The sequence below is a fragment of the Hemicordylus capensis genome, chromosome 1, assembly GCF_027244095.1.
Source record: "Hemicordylus capensis ecotype Gifberg chromosome 1, rHemCap1.1.pri, whole genome shotgun sequence".
In the NCBI taxonomy this organism is placed as follows: Eukaryota; Metazoa; Chordata; class Lepidosauria; order Squamata; family Cordylidae; genus Hemicordylus; species Hemicordylus capensis.
Window position 1 is genome coordinate 205802099 of NC_069657.1, and position 12261 is coordinate 205814359.

A 12261-nucleotide genomic window follows, 5' to 3' on the forward strand; every position below is an offset into this window, starting at 1 on the left:
AGGGTGCACCCCAATCTTGATATGCCCCTGGATGCTGGATTATTGGCTCCAAACAATCTGCCTTGTATGGGCAGCCTCAGGTTCAGACATTATGTGAAACCATGTTTTAGTTAAACAAACCATAGTTTCACAGATTGAAGCTATTCCCACAAGCAGCAAAAATCGGGCTAGGAGAGTCTAGTCCAATTTTTGCTGCTCATGTAAACCACCGGGCTTGCAGGTGAGCCCGGTGGCTTACAAGCAGCTAGCCCACTTGAGTAGCCCGCCCCTTAGCCCAGGTTAGCGGAGCGAGCGCTCCATTAACCGGTGTTAACGGATTGTGAGTTGCTGCGGCACGGTTCCGTGCTGCAGCAACTCACAAGGAGACCCCCGACCAGGAGGCTGAAAAGCAGCCTCCCGGCTCAGGGGTCTCTCCAGTAGTGCATGCTGGAGCTTCTGGGGGCCACGCAGCCCCCGATCCTCCCAGCCCCCACCGGCTCCATAACAGAGTTGGCAGTTGTGTTGGTGGCTACTTCGACCACCTGGAGCAGACTGCTGCTCGTGTGCGGGAAGCCCGCTCTCCCCACAAACCCTCCCCAGCTTTCTGAATCCAGCTTTAATCAGAATAGTTGGCTGCAGCTCAGAACAGTACTTACAGTACAAGCCTATGTATACCTACTCAGAAGGAAGCCCCATTGTGTTCTAGGGGTTACTTCCAGGTAAACTTCTATAGGATTACAATCTTGATCAAGGTATCAGAATGTGATTTCTTTACATTTTAACTGTTGTTTTTTCTTTAAATATAGGGCAGTCGATAAAATTGCTTGCTGAAGAATTATCGTAATAATCCACAATCAATTTTGACTCTGACTCAGCTATCACAGGAAGAACTTGACTATCTCAGTGGGTGCCACTCGCTCTAGCCTTGAATTGTACTGCAAATATGTGCCTGAAAGGTCCTGAAACAGAGCGATGCATCTAGAACAGGGCTGCACACAGCGATGGCCCTCCGGCCCTCCAGATGTCATTAGACTACAACCCTCATCATCCCCAGCTACAATGGTCAGTAGAGAGGGATGTTGGCGTCGGTTAGGGTTTAGGGTTAGGGGTTAGAGTTCTATGTAGAATTCTGTTCCCAACAGACAAAGAAGCTGCCACCGCCATCTTGACAGCTCAAGCTGAATTCCTACTCAACCCTTGCTGAGCTTGCTTATTGCAGGGTGGCCAGGATGGCTGGCTCTTAGCCAGTGTTCCCTCTAAGGTGAGTGCATGTGTGTGTGCTAGGGGTGTGCAGAGAACTGGCTGCCCCGCTTCTGTTCGGGTCCAAATTGGACCTGAACTCGACTGGGCCAGTTCGGTCTGGCACCCCCTCAAACCCTCCCCCGGTCTGGTCCATTCTGGCGGGGGGAGGCTGCCATCTTTAAATTTTTTATTGTTGTTGTATTTGCCCCCTTTGAGGGCTTCTCCAAGGCTGTGGGGGCTGTCTCCAGAGGTTCTCCTCCACACGCCAGCCTCCATTATGTTGTAAATTGCCCTGTTTGGGCAGTCTTCGGCCCATTCGTGGCCTCACCCCTGTCATGGTGGCCATTTTGGAGTCTGCTGCACATGCCCAGTGGGCCTCTGCATGCCTGTGACCCAACCATCAATGTTGACCATCGATGTTGAACCTGTTCAACATTGAACCTGTTTGCACATCCCTAGTGTGCGCTCACAAGTTTTCTTTATGTCCACTCAGTTAATTTTAGATCCTGCTCAGGCTGAACCAGGAAGGCAGCCCCACTCTGAATGCACATGTGCACACACTGCCTTGATACTGTTGCCCTAAACAAAACTCAGCATGAACAGATGAAAAAAATTAGAGGGAACTCTGCTCTTAGGACACTAGATCATGGCTGAAGAGAGAGCCTTTCTGCCTGGCATCTGCATCTTCCAAAAATCATTGCTCTCAGCTTGAATATCACCCCAGAACTGTGCAACATTGAGCTGCACCCCAGGAAATCTGTGAGTAGAACTCAGATGTGTAGATTTTCAGCTGTATACCTTAGCTTTGGAGCAGAGGTTTCTTTCTTAGAGTTATGGGAAACCATTGCATCTGACAAAGCAGCTAATAAAATGCATTGTTCTTGCATTTGGAAAAATAAAGTGTTTTTTGTTTGTTTGTTTGTTTGTTTTGGTTGCATTTCAAGTGCAAATGAGTTACTCAGACCTACACATTGGGGTCCCCGTTTTCCTTACTGGGAGGCTTTAGACTTGGCAGAAAGAAGATAATCCCTAGACATCTGAACCCAACTTTTGGTTCTACTATAAGAGTTCTACATCTCAAACAAGGAATTGTCAAAATTTTACTAAACTTCAGTTTTCAGGATTTGGGAAGTGGGAAGGGAGCCATGACAGTTAAAATACAGGTAGCCCTCGTTATCCACAGTTTTGACACTCATGGTTTCACGTATCTGCAGTTGGGCAACATATACCTTACCCCATTATCCAAGGTATGCGGCTTTGTATATCCACATTTTTTGGCAGCGCGATTATCCCCTTAAATGGTTGTGTTCTTCTTGCACATGCTCACGGTTTGTGAGAGGGGTTTGGAGGAGAGCAGTGGAGCACTTTGATCTGCATGTTTAGAGTTTTTTGTGCTTTTAAAAGCCATTTTGGGTAGCATTTGGCAGTTTTGGGGATCCTTAGGGAACCTTTGGGAGCCTTCAGGAGCCATTGTTCTTGGAGGCTCCTTGGAGCTATTTCTTTGGAGCCTCTGGGAGCCTTTTTTGAGCCATTACTGTAGAGTTTCTTGGAGCCATTTTCTGAAGCCTCTTGCAACATTGTGCTGTCCTTATAAGATGCCGATTATCACTTTTATAATTATCATTTTAATTTTGTTTGATGAAATTTTACTTTTTAATTTAAATTTTCAAATTTAAAAAATAATTTTAATTTTGAAAGTTACAGTACTGTATTATTTAATTACTGTCTAATTTAAATTGCAATTAAAATTCAATTTAATTTAAAAAAATAAAATTTTGATTTTAATTATCCATTGAAAATTGATTCTCCTCTTTCTCCTTGAGTCTCACACACTCCTCTGTGGGTGCTTACTTGAATTGTATTTAATGTTGTGCTGCCTCTTTGGCCAGCTTTCCAACCAATCAGGCCAAGGGGCTTGTGCTGCCAAGTGCTGGTCTTCAACAGTGGGGTGAGGAAATGTCATGATTATGCATTACTGGAGAAGCTGGGGGGAATTGCTGGAGAGTGGGAGAGCGGGAGATGAGAGCTGAAGTAGCCATGGTACAGTGCTGTACTCCATCCTTATTTCTGCTTTTACCCTGTCTTTTTGGTAATTTTTCAGTCATTTTCCTGGGCGCTGGAAACTAACTCCGCAATTTGACTTAAGGTTTCATTATCCACGGTTTCATTATCCACGGTTGTAGGCCAGAATGGAACCCCCATGAATAACGAAGGCTGCCTGTAATATCAAACTAAGATGAGTTTGTCTTGCACATACTGTATGCTTTCTGACAGCTGAATAGACAAGGGTCACCCTTATCATGAAATTACAGGAAGCTGTCTGCTTCAGTTAGCAGGTTTCAGAGGGAGAATGTGTATTTCCTGTCTTCCATCTCTGTCTCTGTATGCCAGAGCTGCAGTTGAGAGGCAGACTGTATGTGGGTGTCACATTCTATAGAGCAAAAACGTTTTAAACCACTTCTGTTGACAGATCAATGAGATTAGCAAATAAAACCCCTCTAAATAATGTATGCAGTTGGTTGAAACTATTGTGCATCCAGGCGGGCACAGATCTTGTGGAAGCTTTGTGTTGGCTTGTATGTTACTTCATTTACTGGCCTTGGCACATGCAATAAGGACATGCGTATGCCCAAAGTGTCTGTCTTTTCCCCACTCCCAGTGCTCCATGGTGCCTTTCCGCAATCATGTGCTGACTTGCCAGTTAACAGCTAGTATTTGTAGTGTGTGTAGAGGGGCGGTTTGTTTGACCCACACCTCATATGATTAGGGAACGATGCCTCAGCCAGGCGCAGCTCGTGAACTCTCCTCCGGGGGTGGCAGCAGGTGGCTTCTTTAAGGTAAACCGAGCCAGTGCTCCGTGCTGCCCAGCAGCCCCCGTGGTGGGGAATCACCTCCGCCACTCACCTGGCTGCTGGTGGGGGCTCACTTCCATGGGAGCCAGGTGAGTGGTGGAGGTGATTCCCCGCCGCGGGGGCTTCTGGGCGGCACGGAGCACCGGCTTGGTTTACCTTAAAGAAGCCGCCCACCCCCGGAGGAGAGTTCACGAGCTGTGCCTGACCTCAGCTCACTGGAAGAATAAAGGAATCAAGGAGATATCTGGCCTCTGAACATCCTGATGGATATCCCTGTTGTGTCCTCCATCCTCTCATTCTCCAGAATCTGTTTGAAGGCTGTCTTAACTTTCATCTAGACTCAGAAAGATGATGTATACTAAAGTATACTGATGTATACTTTTAAGCTTCACAACTCCACTGCTCCTGCAAGAATTACTCCCAAAGTCCTGCTGCTGCATTGCACTAAGCTCTGTCCTCCACTCTGACTAACACTGGCTGTCAATCCACAAGAGGAAGTGCAGTGTGTGGCAGAGGGCCAGACTTGCACAGCAATTTAACCAGAAGCCTGACATCAGCAAGAGTGGCTCAGCGAGGAATAGTTTGTTCTTTTCAGACAGCTACATCCAGGGAAAAGGAACAAAATGGATCTCTTGGGGCTCGGAAATAGTGAGATCAGATTCTTAGGCAGGTTTCTGTTACTTTTAAAATGCTGGTATGGGGATAGCTCCTGCTCAGAGGCTCCACTTTCTGTCTACATCAGTATGGCTGTAATTTGCCTAAAAGCTCCCTCCACTTCTCCCTCCCTTTATGAACAGGAATGTTTGATTCCTGCTTAGGTGCTCTTAAAAGCACCATACTACCTTTCAGAGAAAAGTTGGGGAGACCAGCTCAAGGGAATAGCATCAAGATCTGGGAACTACTGACATCAAGCTGATGTAGTTGTAACTGGTATATTTCAGGATTTGTGGTTAAGAAAAGAAGTATGAGATAACAGCATTCCTCCATCAGTGCGGAGGGATGAACCTCAAGTGCCATTGGAGAAGAGCCACAATACATTTCTTAGTATAAGGAGGACCAGCTGAACAGTGAGGTTGGGGCCATAGCTCAGTGGCAGAGCTGCTGCTCTGGAAGCAGAAGGTTCCAGGTTCAATCTCTGGCATCTCCAGGTAGGATTGTGAAAGGCTCTTTCATGAAACCTTGGAAAGCTGCTGCCAGTCAGTGTAGTCAATATTGACTTAGCTGGACCCATGGTTTGACTTGGTATAAGGCATCTTCCTATGTTCCTAAGAAGCAGTATTCCTATGTTTGGTAGGAAAGTCTTCTAGTCAAGAGAGCTACAAATGATCAAGGACCCATATGGAATACAAGACGGGGAAAGGACACACTGTGGAGGAGACATGCTCAAGTAGTAGAGCATATGCTTTGCATACAGAATGTCCTGGGCTCAGTCCCTGGCATCTCCAGTTAAGGGCAGGAAAAGTCTCCTGTTGGAAAGCCACTGCCCACTGTCAGGCAGAGTAGACAATACTGGCCTATAATCTCACATGGGACTTTGACTGGGATGCTCAGCTGGTAGATAAGGACCCGACTGCGAGTCATGGAAGGTTTGTAGGTGAGTGTCTAGGTACTGTAGTAATGCAGCACTAAGTTCTAATGGGCTAGGATACCATGTGGCTAGTAAACTCACCATGTCCATTTGATGGACTACCTTAGTTCAAAAAAAAAACCCCCACACCTTGATTTAATATGCCATTGGGTGGTGAACCGATGCAATTTAACGTCTCACATATGAAAGGATAGAACCACTCATTTATTTGACTCTCCTGAATGGTCAATGTATTTTCCCCTATGCGTGCGCACGCGTGTGTCTGTGTGTGTGTGTGTGTGTTTCACTAATTGCTCTTTTTAATGAGAACTACTACCTTGTATGTTCTATGGTGGGGGTGCCATCTGTTGCACTTTGGAGAGTTGTACTTATTTTAATTATATCCTTTTTTTTTAATCACAGGAAAACAGTATTGCTTGTAATGGTGTTCTTGAAGGAAGCTTTCCAATTCATTTCCATGTTCAAGTGTGTCATTCAGGAGTTCCAAACTTTGGGTACCCTGATGCTGTTGGACTACAATTCCCATCATCCTCAGTCATAATGGGGTGGGCAGCCTGGGGAAACACCAGGACTGGGGGCAGATCTTAACTCTCATTCAAATTTCCCAGGTTTGGACTGGTGTTGCAGCGTATGCAGATCAGCTGCCAGGGGAATCGTGGGAGAAGGGAGCCCTGAATTCCAGTGACCGCAGGAGAGTGGGGTCACTGTGCTAGGCAAAAATAAAAATGTATCTATCCTGATGGGTGACCTGACTGGCAGGGGGCCCACTTGGGTAGCTTCCTCACAGCAGTCACCAAGACTGGGAGAGATGTTGCTGGGGTACCTGTCCCTGTGGCTTCCTTGTGTGAAGAAACCAGACTGGGTGGCATCTGCCATTTGGCCCACATACATGTCTCCATGGTCTAACACTCTTGTGAGAGAGCGGTCTGCAGGAGAAGGGCTTCCGTCACACCTGATTTAGGATTCAGCTCAATCCCCCTGTTCCCCCAGACCATTCTTCTCATGAGTTGTGAATGGGTATCTCCATGGCCTTCCACTCTCATGACTGAGTGGTCCACTAAGGAGCAGCGTCCATCATCAATCACAAAGGGAGAATGTCCTCTGTCGCTCAAGGCAGTGCTGACAACACCATCAGCATTAACATCAACAATATCAAGTCACTCAAAGGGCTGGGGCCCCTTTCCCCAACATCACTGTACAAAAAGTAGACCTGAACCGTACAAAAATTCCTGGGTGGGGCTGTCTTATAAACCTGACCCCAGGTATCACTGCCCTGCCATCCCAGCTATTTAACTGGGTTGCCTGGTTTATGGTGCCACCATGACTGCATATGCTTGTGAGCATACATCTTTATTGCTTCATTTTTTGAGAGCAAAGCACATAGTGCCCATCTTGCCATCCCATCCCCTTTCTCTCTCAATTGCCAGGAGGGGAAAACAGGGGACAGAATGGGAAGAGGGCATGCCCCCATGTGACTTTCTCACTTGACAGGCTTACAAGCTCAGGATGGGACGTGGTGGTGTCCCTTTGCCAGGCAAATGCTTTATTAGATTGGAGATGCAGGGCATGTTAACTTCTCAGAGAGGTGGCCAGTGAGAAGTGCTGTAGGCATGGAGCAAGTGCAATCCTGGCAGGTCTGGGCCATCCTCTCTATGATTATATTTCCAGAAACAGCACGAAGCTGCTATTATAGTGCCATCCATGTTCAGATGTAACGCTTCCACCCCAAAACCTCAGGTTGGGGTGGCAAAACTCACTACAAACCAAAGGTTCAAATTGGAGTTTGGCAAGGAAAACCCCAGGTTGCTTTGGCCACAAACTGCAGTTTCATGCATTTGGACATACACAAATTCCAACCTCTGCCCCATTTGACTGTGGTTTCACGTTATGTGCAAGTATGGTCTGAGATTCTCAGAAGAGGCTTTGCTCTTGTTGGCACCTGAGGCAAGATGGGAGGTGACAGGAGCAGAGCTATCTCTGTAGTGTGGGGCCCTCTTTGTGGAATTCCCAGCCAAGGGAGGATTGTCTGGTCAGCCCTCCTAGTTGTCTTGTGGTGGTGGGGACTCTTTACAAAGGTTTTTTTGACTGGTAATTGAAGATCTTCTGTAGATCCTTTGGTCTGGTTTGCTGTAGGTCTGCAATGTTTCTTCTCTTGTTGGATGTTTTAACGTAAAATGTTTCAGTATTTCTGTTCATTAGAAGCCATGACAGCCATTGTTGGCTTGTTGACAGCATATATATTGTAGAATAAAGACAATAAGAAAAATGTATGTATTGGGAACATCCAGTGACAAATTATTGTTTCATGGCCTTGATCAATTCTTTGCTCTTTGGGCATTATGTTAGTAATGACTAATTCCTCTGTGTTCTTTATTTGAACCAATATGCTTTGTAAGATTTTCCAGTACTAATAGCAATGTAATGTTTTAGACGGAGTAAAAGCTGATATGTACTAGACTGTGAACAGGTCTGCTTTGTTAATGATTTGGCTAACCTGTCTTAATGTAATTTTACAAATTAATTGAAGACGTCCATCTTTTCTGTATATTTCATTAATTGGCTGTGACACAATGCAATAAAACATTATAGAAAAGTAATGCAGGAAAGGGGAAAAAACAGAACATGGTAGGAACAGCTCCTTAATTGGTTTAGAGCAGGGCTAGGCAACCTTGGCTCTCCAGCTGTTGTTGAACGATGTGGCATTTCCTCTGCACAACCCTCATAAACTCTGGGCATGCAGGCCTCAGAAGGATTGGGAGGGGGTTCTAAGCATCTGCCTGTTAGCCCTTAAAGGGGCCACCTTACAGGACTCCATTTCCTCTCCCTGCATCATCTCCCAGGGTCTCTGCAGGGCGGAGGGACCTGCTAGCTCCTGGCTGCAGCCAGGTAATACCTTGCCGAGTTATTCTGGCCCAGTCAAGGGTGGCAGTCCTCCCAGCTTCCTCTCCCTCCCCTGCCTCCCAGCATGGTTGCCATTGGCTTCATGCATGGCTGGGCAAAATAAATGAGGGAATGAGTGAATGGAACTGGAGTTAGGTGCACTTAAGCCATCGATTAGAAAACTTTCCTCCTAACCCTGTGCTGGATAGTGATCTTTCGTTTAGCCCCAGGATAGATTGTGCTGGCTGCTGTTGAGTAGATATCATTGCATTCCTTAGGAAAGTTATTTATGTTTAAATACTTTGAGGTCTTCTTTTGTTACAATGGGAGATTTGCCTGGATGGAATTTAGAATAGGAGCACAGAGCATTTTCTTCCCTAGCAGAACAACTTATGGTCTCTAAGAAATGAAATTTAAATAGTTAAGTGGATTTTTATTGGGAATAGGTCCCAGAGATTCTAATTCAGATGTCAGAGGTTGTCAGCATTATGTATAAAAAGCCAATGGTGTGTCCTTTTATTTTGAACTGTGGTGCTGAAATGCGACGAAAATAAGCATGACAATTTTGCAGCTTATTTCTTCTTCTGTCTGAAATGTAGCTACATTAATATGAAAGACATCTGATTTTTTTTTCAAGGTCAAAAGAGCTTAGCAACCAATTGATGAGCTATTATTCGTATCTTGTGGTTTTCTTGATGGTACTGTATTAATAATATGTGAGCCGAAGAGGCCATAAAAATTCCATTTAAAAGTATTAAAGCATACTGGGACATTTAATCAGGTTAAAATTCCTGTTGGTTGGCTCTGGGCACAGTGTTGTTCAGTCAATGATTAGCCAAGTGTGCAGAATATAAAGATGAATGCCTGTTACATCAGTTTAGACTTGGATTGGCCTTTCCCCCCCACCGACTGTGGCATCTAAGAAAGTACTGGATGGAGAGGCATTGTGCTACTTGGCTTGTACTTAAATAGTCAATGTACAGAGGCTGAGACAATCCATGCTTTCAAAGTTGAAGATCAAAGTTTTGCACTCAGGAAGCAAAAATAAATGCATGCAGCATGAGAATGTTATGTTTTAGAAAATGCTGTTCAGTAAATCAACTTCTAGACTGAGGGCTGATCTAGTTCCAGTGGTACCTCTTGCATTGGGATGCTAGCAGGAGACGATCTTCATGGTGTCTTCATACAAAGACCCACTGAGAAAGAACTGTACTTCAGAATGTTTTTCAGACCAATTTAAAATAGTACATTCCAGCCTGATTCTCAGGGCTCATTGCTTTTGTACTTTATAGGTGAGAGAGCTGCTTCATAGCATAGGTGAGAGAGCTGTACTTCATAGGAGAGGAGAGCTGGTCATGGGGTAGCAAGCATGACTTGTCCCCTTAGTTAAGCAGGGTCCACCCTGGTTGCATATGAATGGGAGACATGATGGGTGAGCACTGTAAGATATTCCCCTTAATGGATGGAGCTGCTCTGGGAAGAGCAGAAGGTTCCAAGTTCCCTTCCTGGCATCTCCAAGATAGGGCTGAGAGAAATTCCTGCCTGCAACCTTGGAGAAGCTACTATCAGTCTGTGTAGACAATTCTGAGCTAGATGGACCTATGGTCTGAGTCAGTATATGGCAGCTTCCTATGTTCCTACAGTATCACTTCCCACACCACTCCAGTAACATAGCAGGTTTTCTAAGTTCATGTGGTTAGTCAGCATGGCCGATTATCACACCAGAATGCTCCAACTAGGATACAGCAGCATTCTCAACTGGTCCCCAACTGAGTCAAATCTGAGCTCCTACATTACATTACCAAAGCAAAACAAGGAAGGAGCACTACTGCACCAGTTATCATGGCCCTACAGCTTTTCCCCAAAAGACAATTAAATTCATTTCTATATTTTTTGCAGCTACATGATGACAACATCCTGACCTCATCAGACATATTTGAAAATCCATATTTTCATGTTTGTGGAAATGCAGCACCTTCCACTTGTAATGCATGAGAAGTCATGCCCTTAAAAGTAGTGGGACATTTTCCTGTTCAAATAATAGCAAACAGTGATCCATTGTGCCTTTTTGTCAAGACCACTTCTCTTCAGATCTGTTCTCCTAAGAGGTGCACCTAGGTAAATTTGCAGCTTTGAAAACCCCACCACCACCACTGCAAGTTAAGCATCATTCTCCCTACACACACACACACACACACACACACACACACACACACACACACTGACACACACAGTATTTTTAACACATGGGTTCCTTAGGGCACAAACAGCAACTGAACTCACAAGAATGTAAGAAAATAAAATGTACTAGCTGGCCCTATGAGGAACATCTGTACCCTAGTTCTCCGTCTCACCCATCCCCGGACAATCCCCAGACAATCCGGCTCCTTGCCCTGCCCCCCCCTCCTTAAGAAAACCAAGATGGGTGAGCTGGAGTGCTTGGTTGCTAACGCAGAAATAGACATAGTGGGCATAACAGAAACATGGTGGAACAGTGAGAACCGGTGGGACACTGTTATCTCTGGGTATAAACTCTATAGAAAGGACAGGGAGGGGTGCCTTGGAGGATGGGTAGCACTGTATGTTAAAGAAGGGATAGAATCTAACAAGCTAGAAAACCTAAGTGGACTGGAGTCCTCCACAGAAACCCTGTGGGTGACTATACAAGGCCGGAAAGGAATCGTGCTACTGGGGACGTGCTATCGCCCTCTGGATCAAAATGCCGACAGTGACTGGGAGTTGCAAGAGGAAATCAGGGAGGCGTCAAGGAGAGGCAGGGCTGTAATTATGGGTGATTTCAACTACCTACACATAGACTGGGTAAATTCACATTCCAGTCAGGACAAAGAGGTCAAATTTCTAGATAAGCTAAATGACTGTGCCCTAGAACAGTTGGTCATGGAACCACCCAGAGAGAAGGCGACCTTGGATCTAATTCTGAGTGACACCCAGGACCTGGTGCGTGATGTCAGTGTCATCGACCCTTTAGGGAACAGTGACCACAGTGCCATCAATTTCAGCATACATGTGGGGAGAGAATCACCAAGGATGTCTAACACGGACATTTTGAATTTCAGAAGAGGAAACTTCTCCAAAATGAGGAGTATGGTGAAAAGAAAGCTGAGGGGGGAAATCAGGAGAGTCACTTCGCTCCAGAGTGCATGGAGTTTACTCAAAACCACAATACTAGAAGCCCAGTTAGATTGTATGCCCAAAAGGAGGAAAGGTACCACTAAGTCCAGGAGGATGCCAGCACGGCTAACGGGTACCGTCAAGGAAGCCATAAAAGGGAAGAAGACTTCCTTCCGAAATTGGAAGGCCTGTCCAAACGGAGAGAACAGAAAGGAACACAAATTCTTGCAAAAGAAATGCAAGGTGACAATAAGGGAGGCAAAAAGAGAGTTTGAGGAACATTTAGCCAAAAGTCTCAAGGGGAATAACAAAAACTTCTTTAAGTACATCAGAAGCAGGAAACCTGCCAGGGAGGCAGTTGGACAATTAGACAATGAGGGAGTGAAAGGGATTATTAAGGAGGATATGGAGGTTGCAGAGAAGCTGAATGAGTTCTTTGCATCTGTCTTCACGGCAGAGGATGCTGAGCATATACCTGCTCCTGAACCAGGCTTTTTAGGGATGGAGGCTAGAGAGCTGAGTCAGATAGAAGTGACAAGGGATGATGTTCTAAACTGTCTGGAAAAACTGAAACCTAACAAATCACCT

The 12261-nt window shown here is 45.5% G+C and overlaps 1 long non-coding RNA gene across 1 annotated transcript; it reads left to right on the forward strand.

The window, feature by feature from the left end:
• Positions 1–832: 832 nt before the first annotated feature.
• On the forward strand, positions 833–2025 carry LOC128340859 (uncharacterized). Its single transcript, XR_008314036.1, has 3 exons — positions 833–1041; positions 1122–1240; positions 1715–2025. It is a non-coding gene; the product is annotated as an uncharacterized LOC128340859 (long non-coding RNA).
• Positions 2026–12261: the final 10236 nt, after the last annotated feature.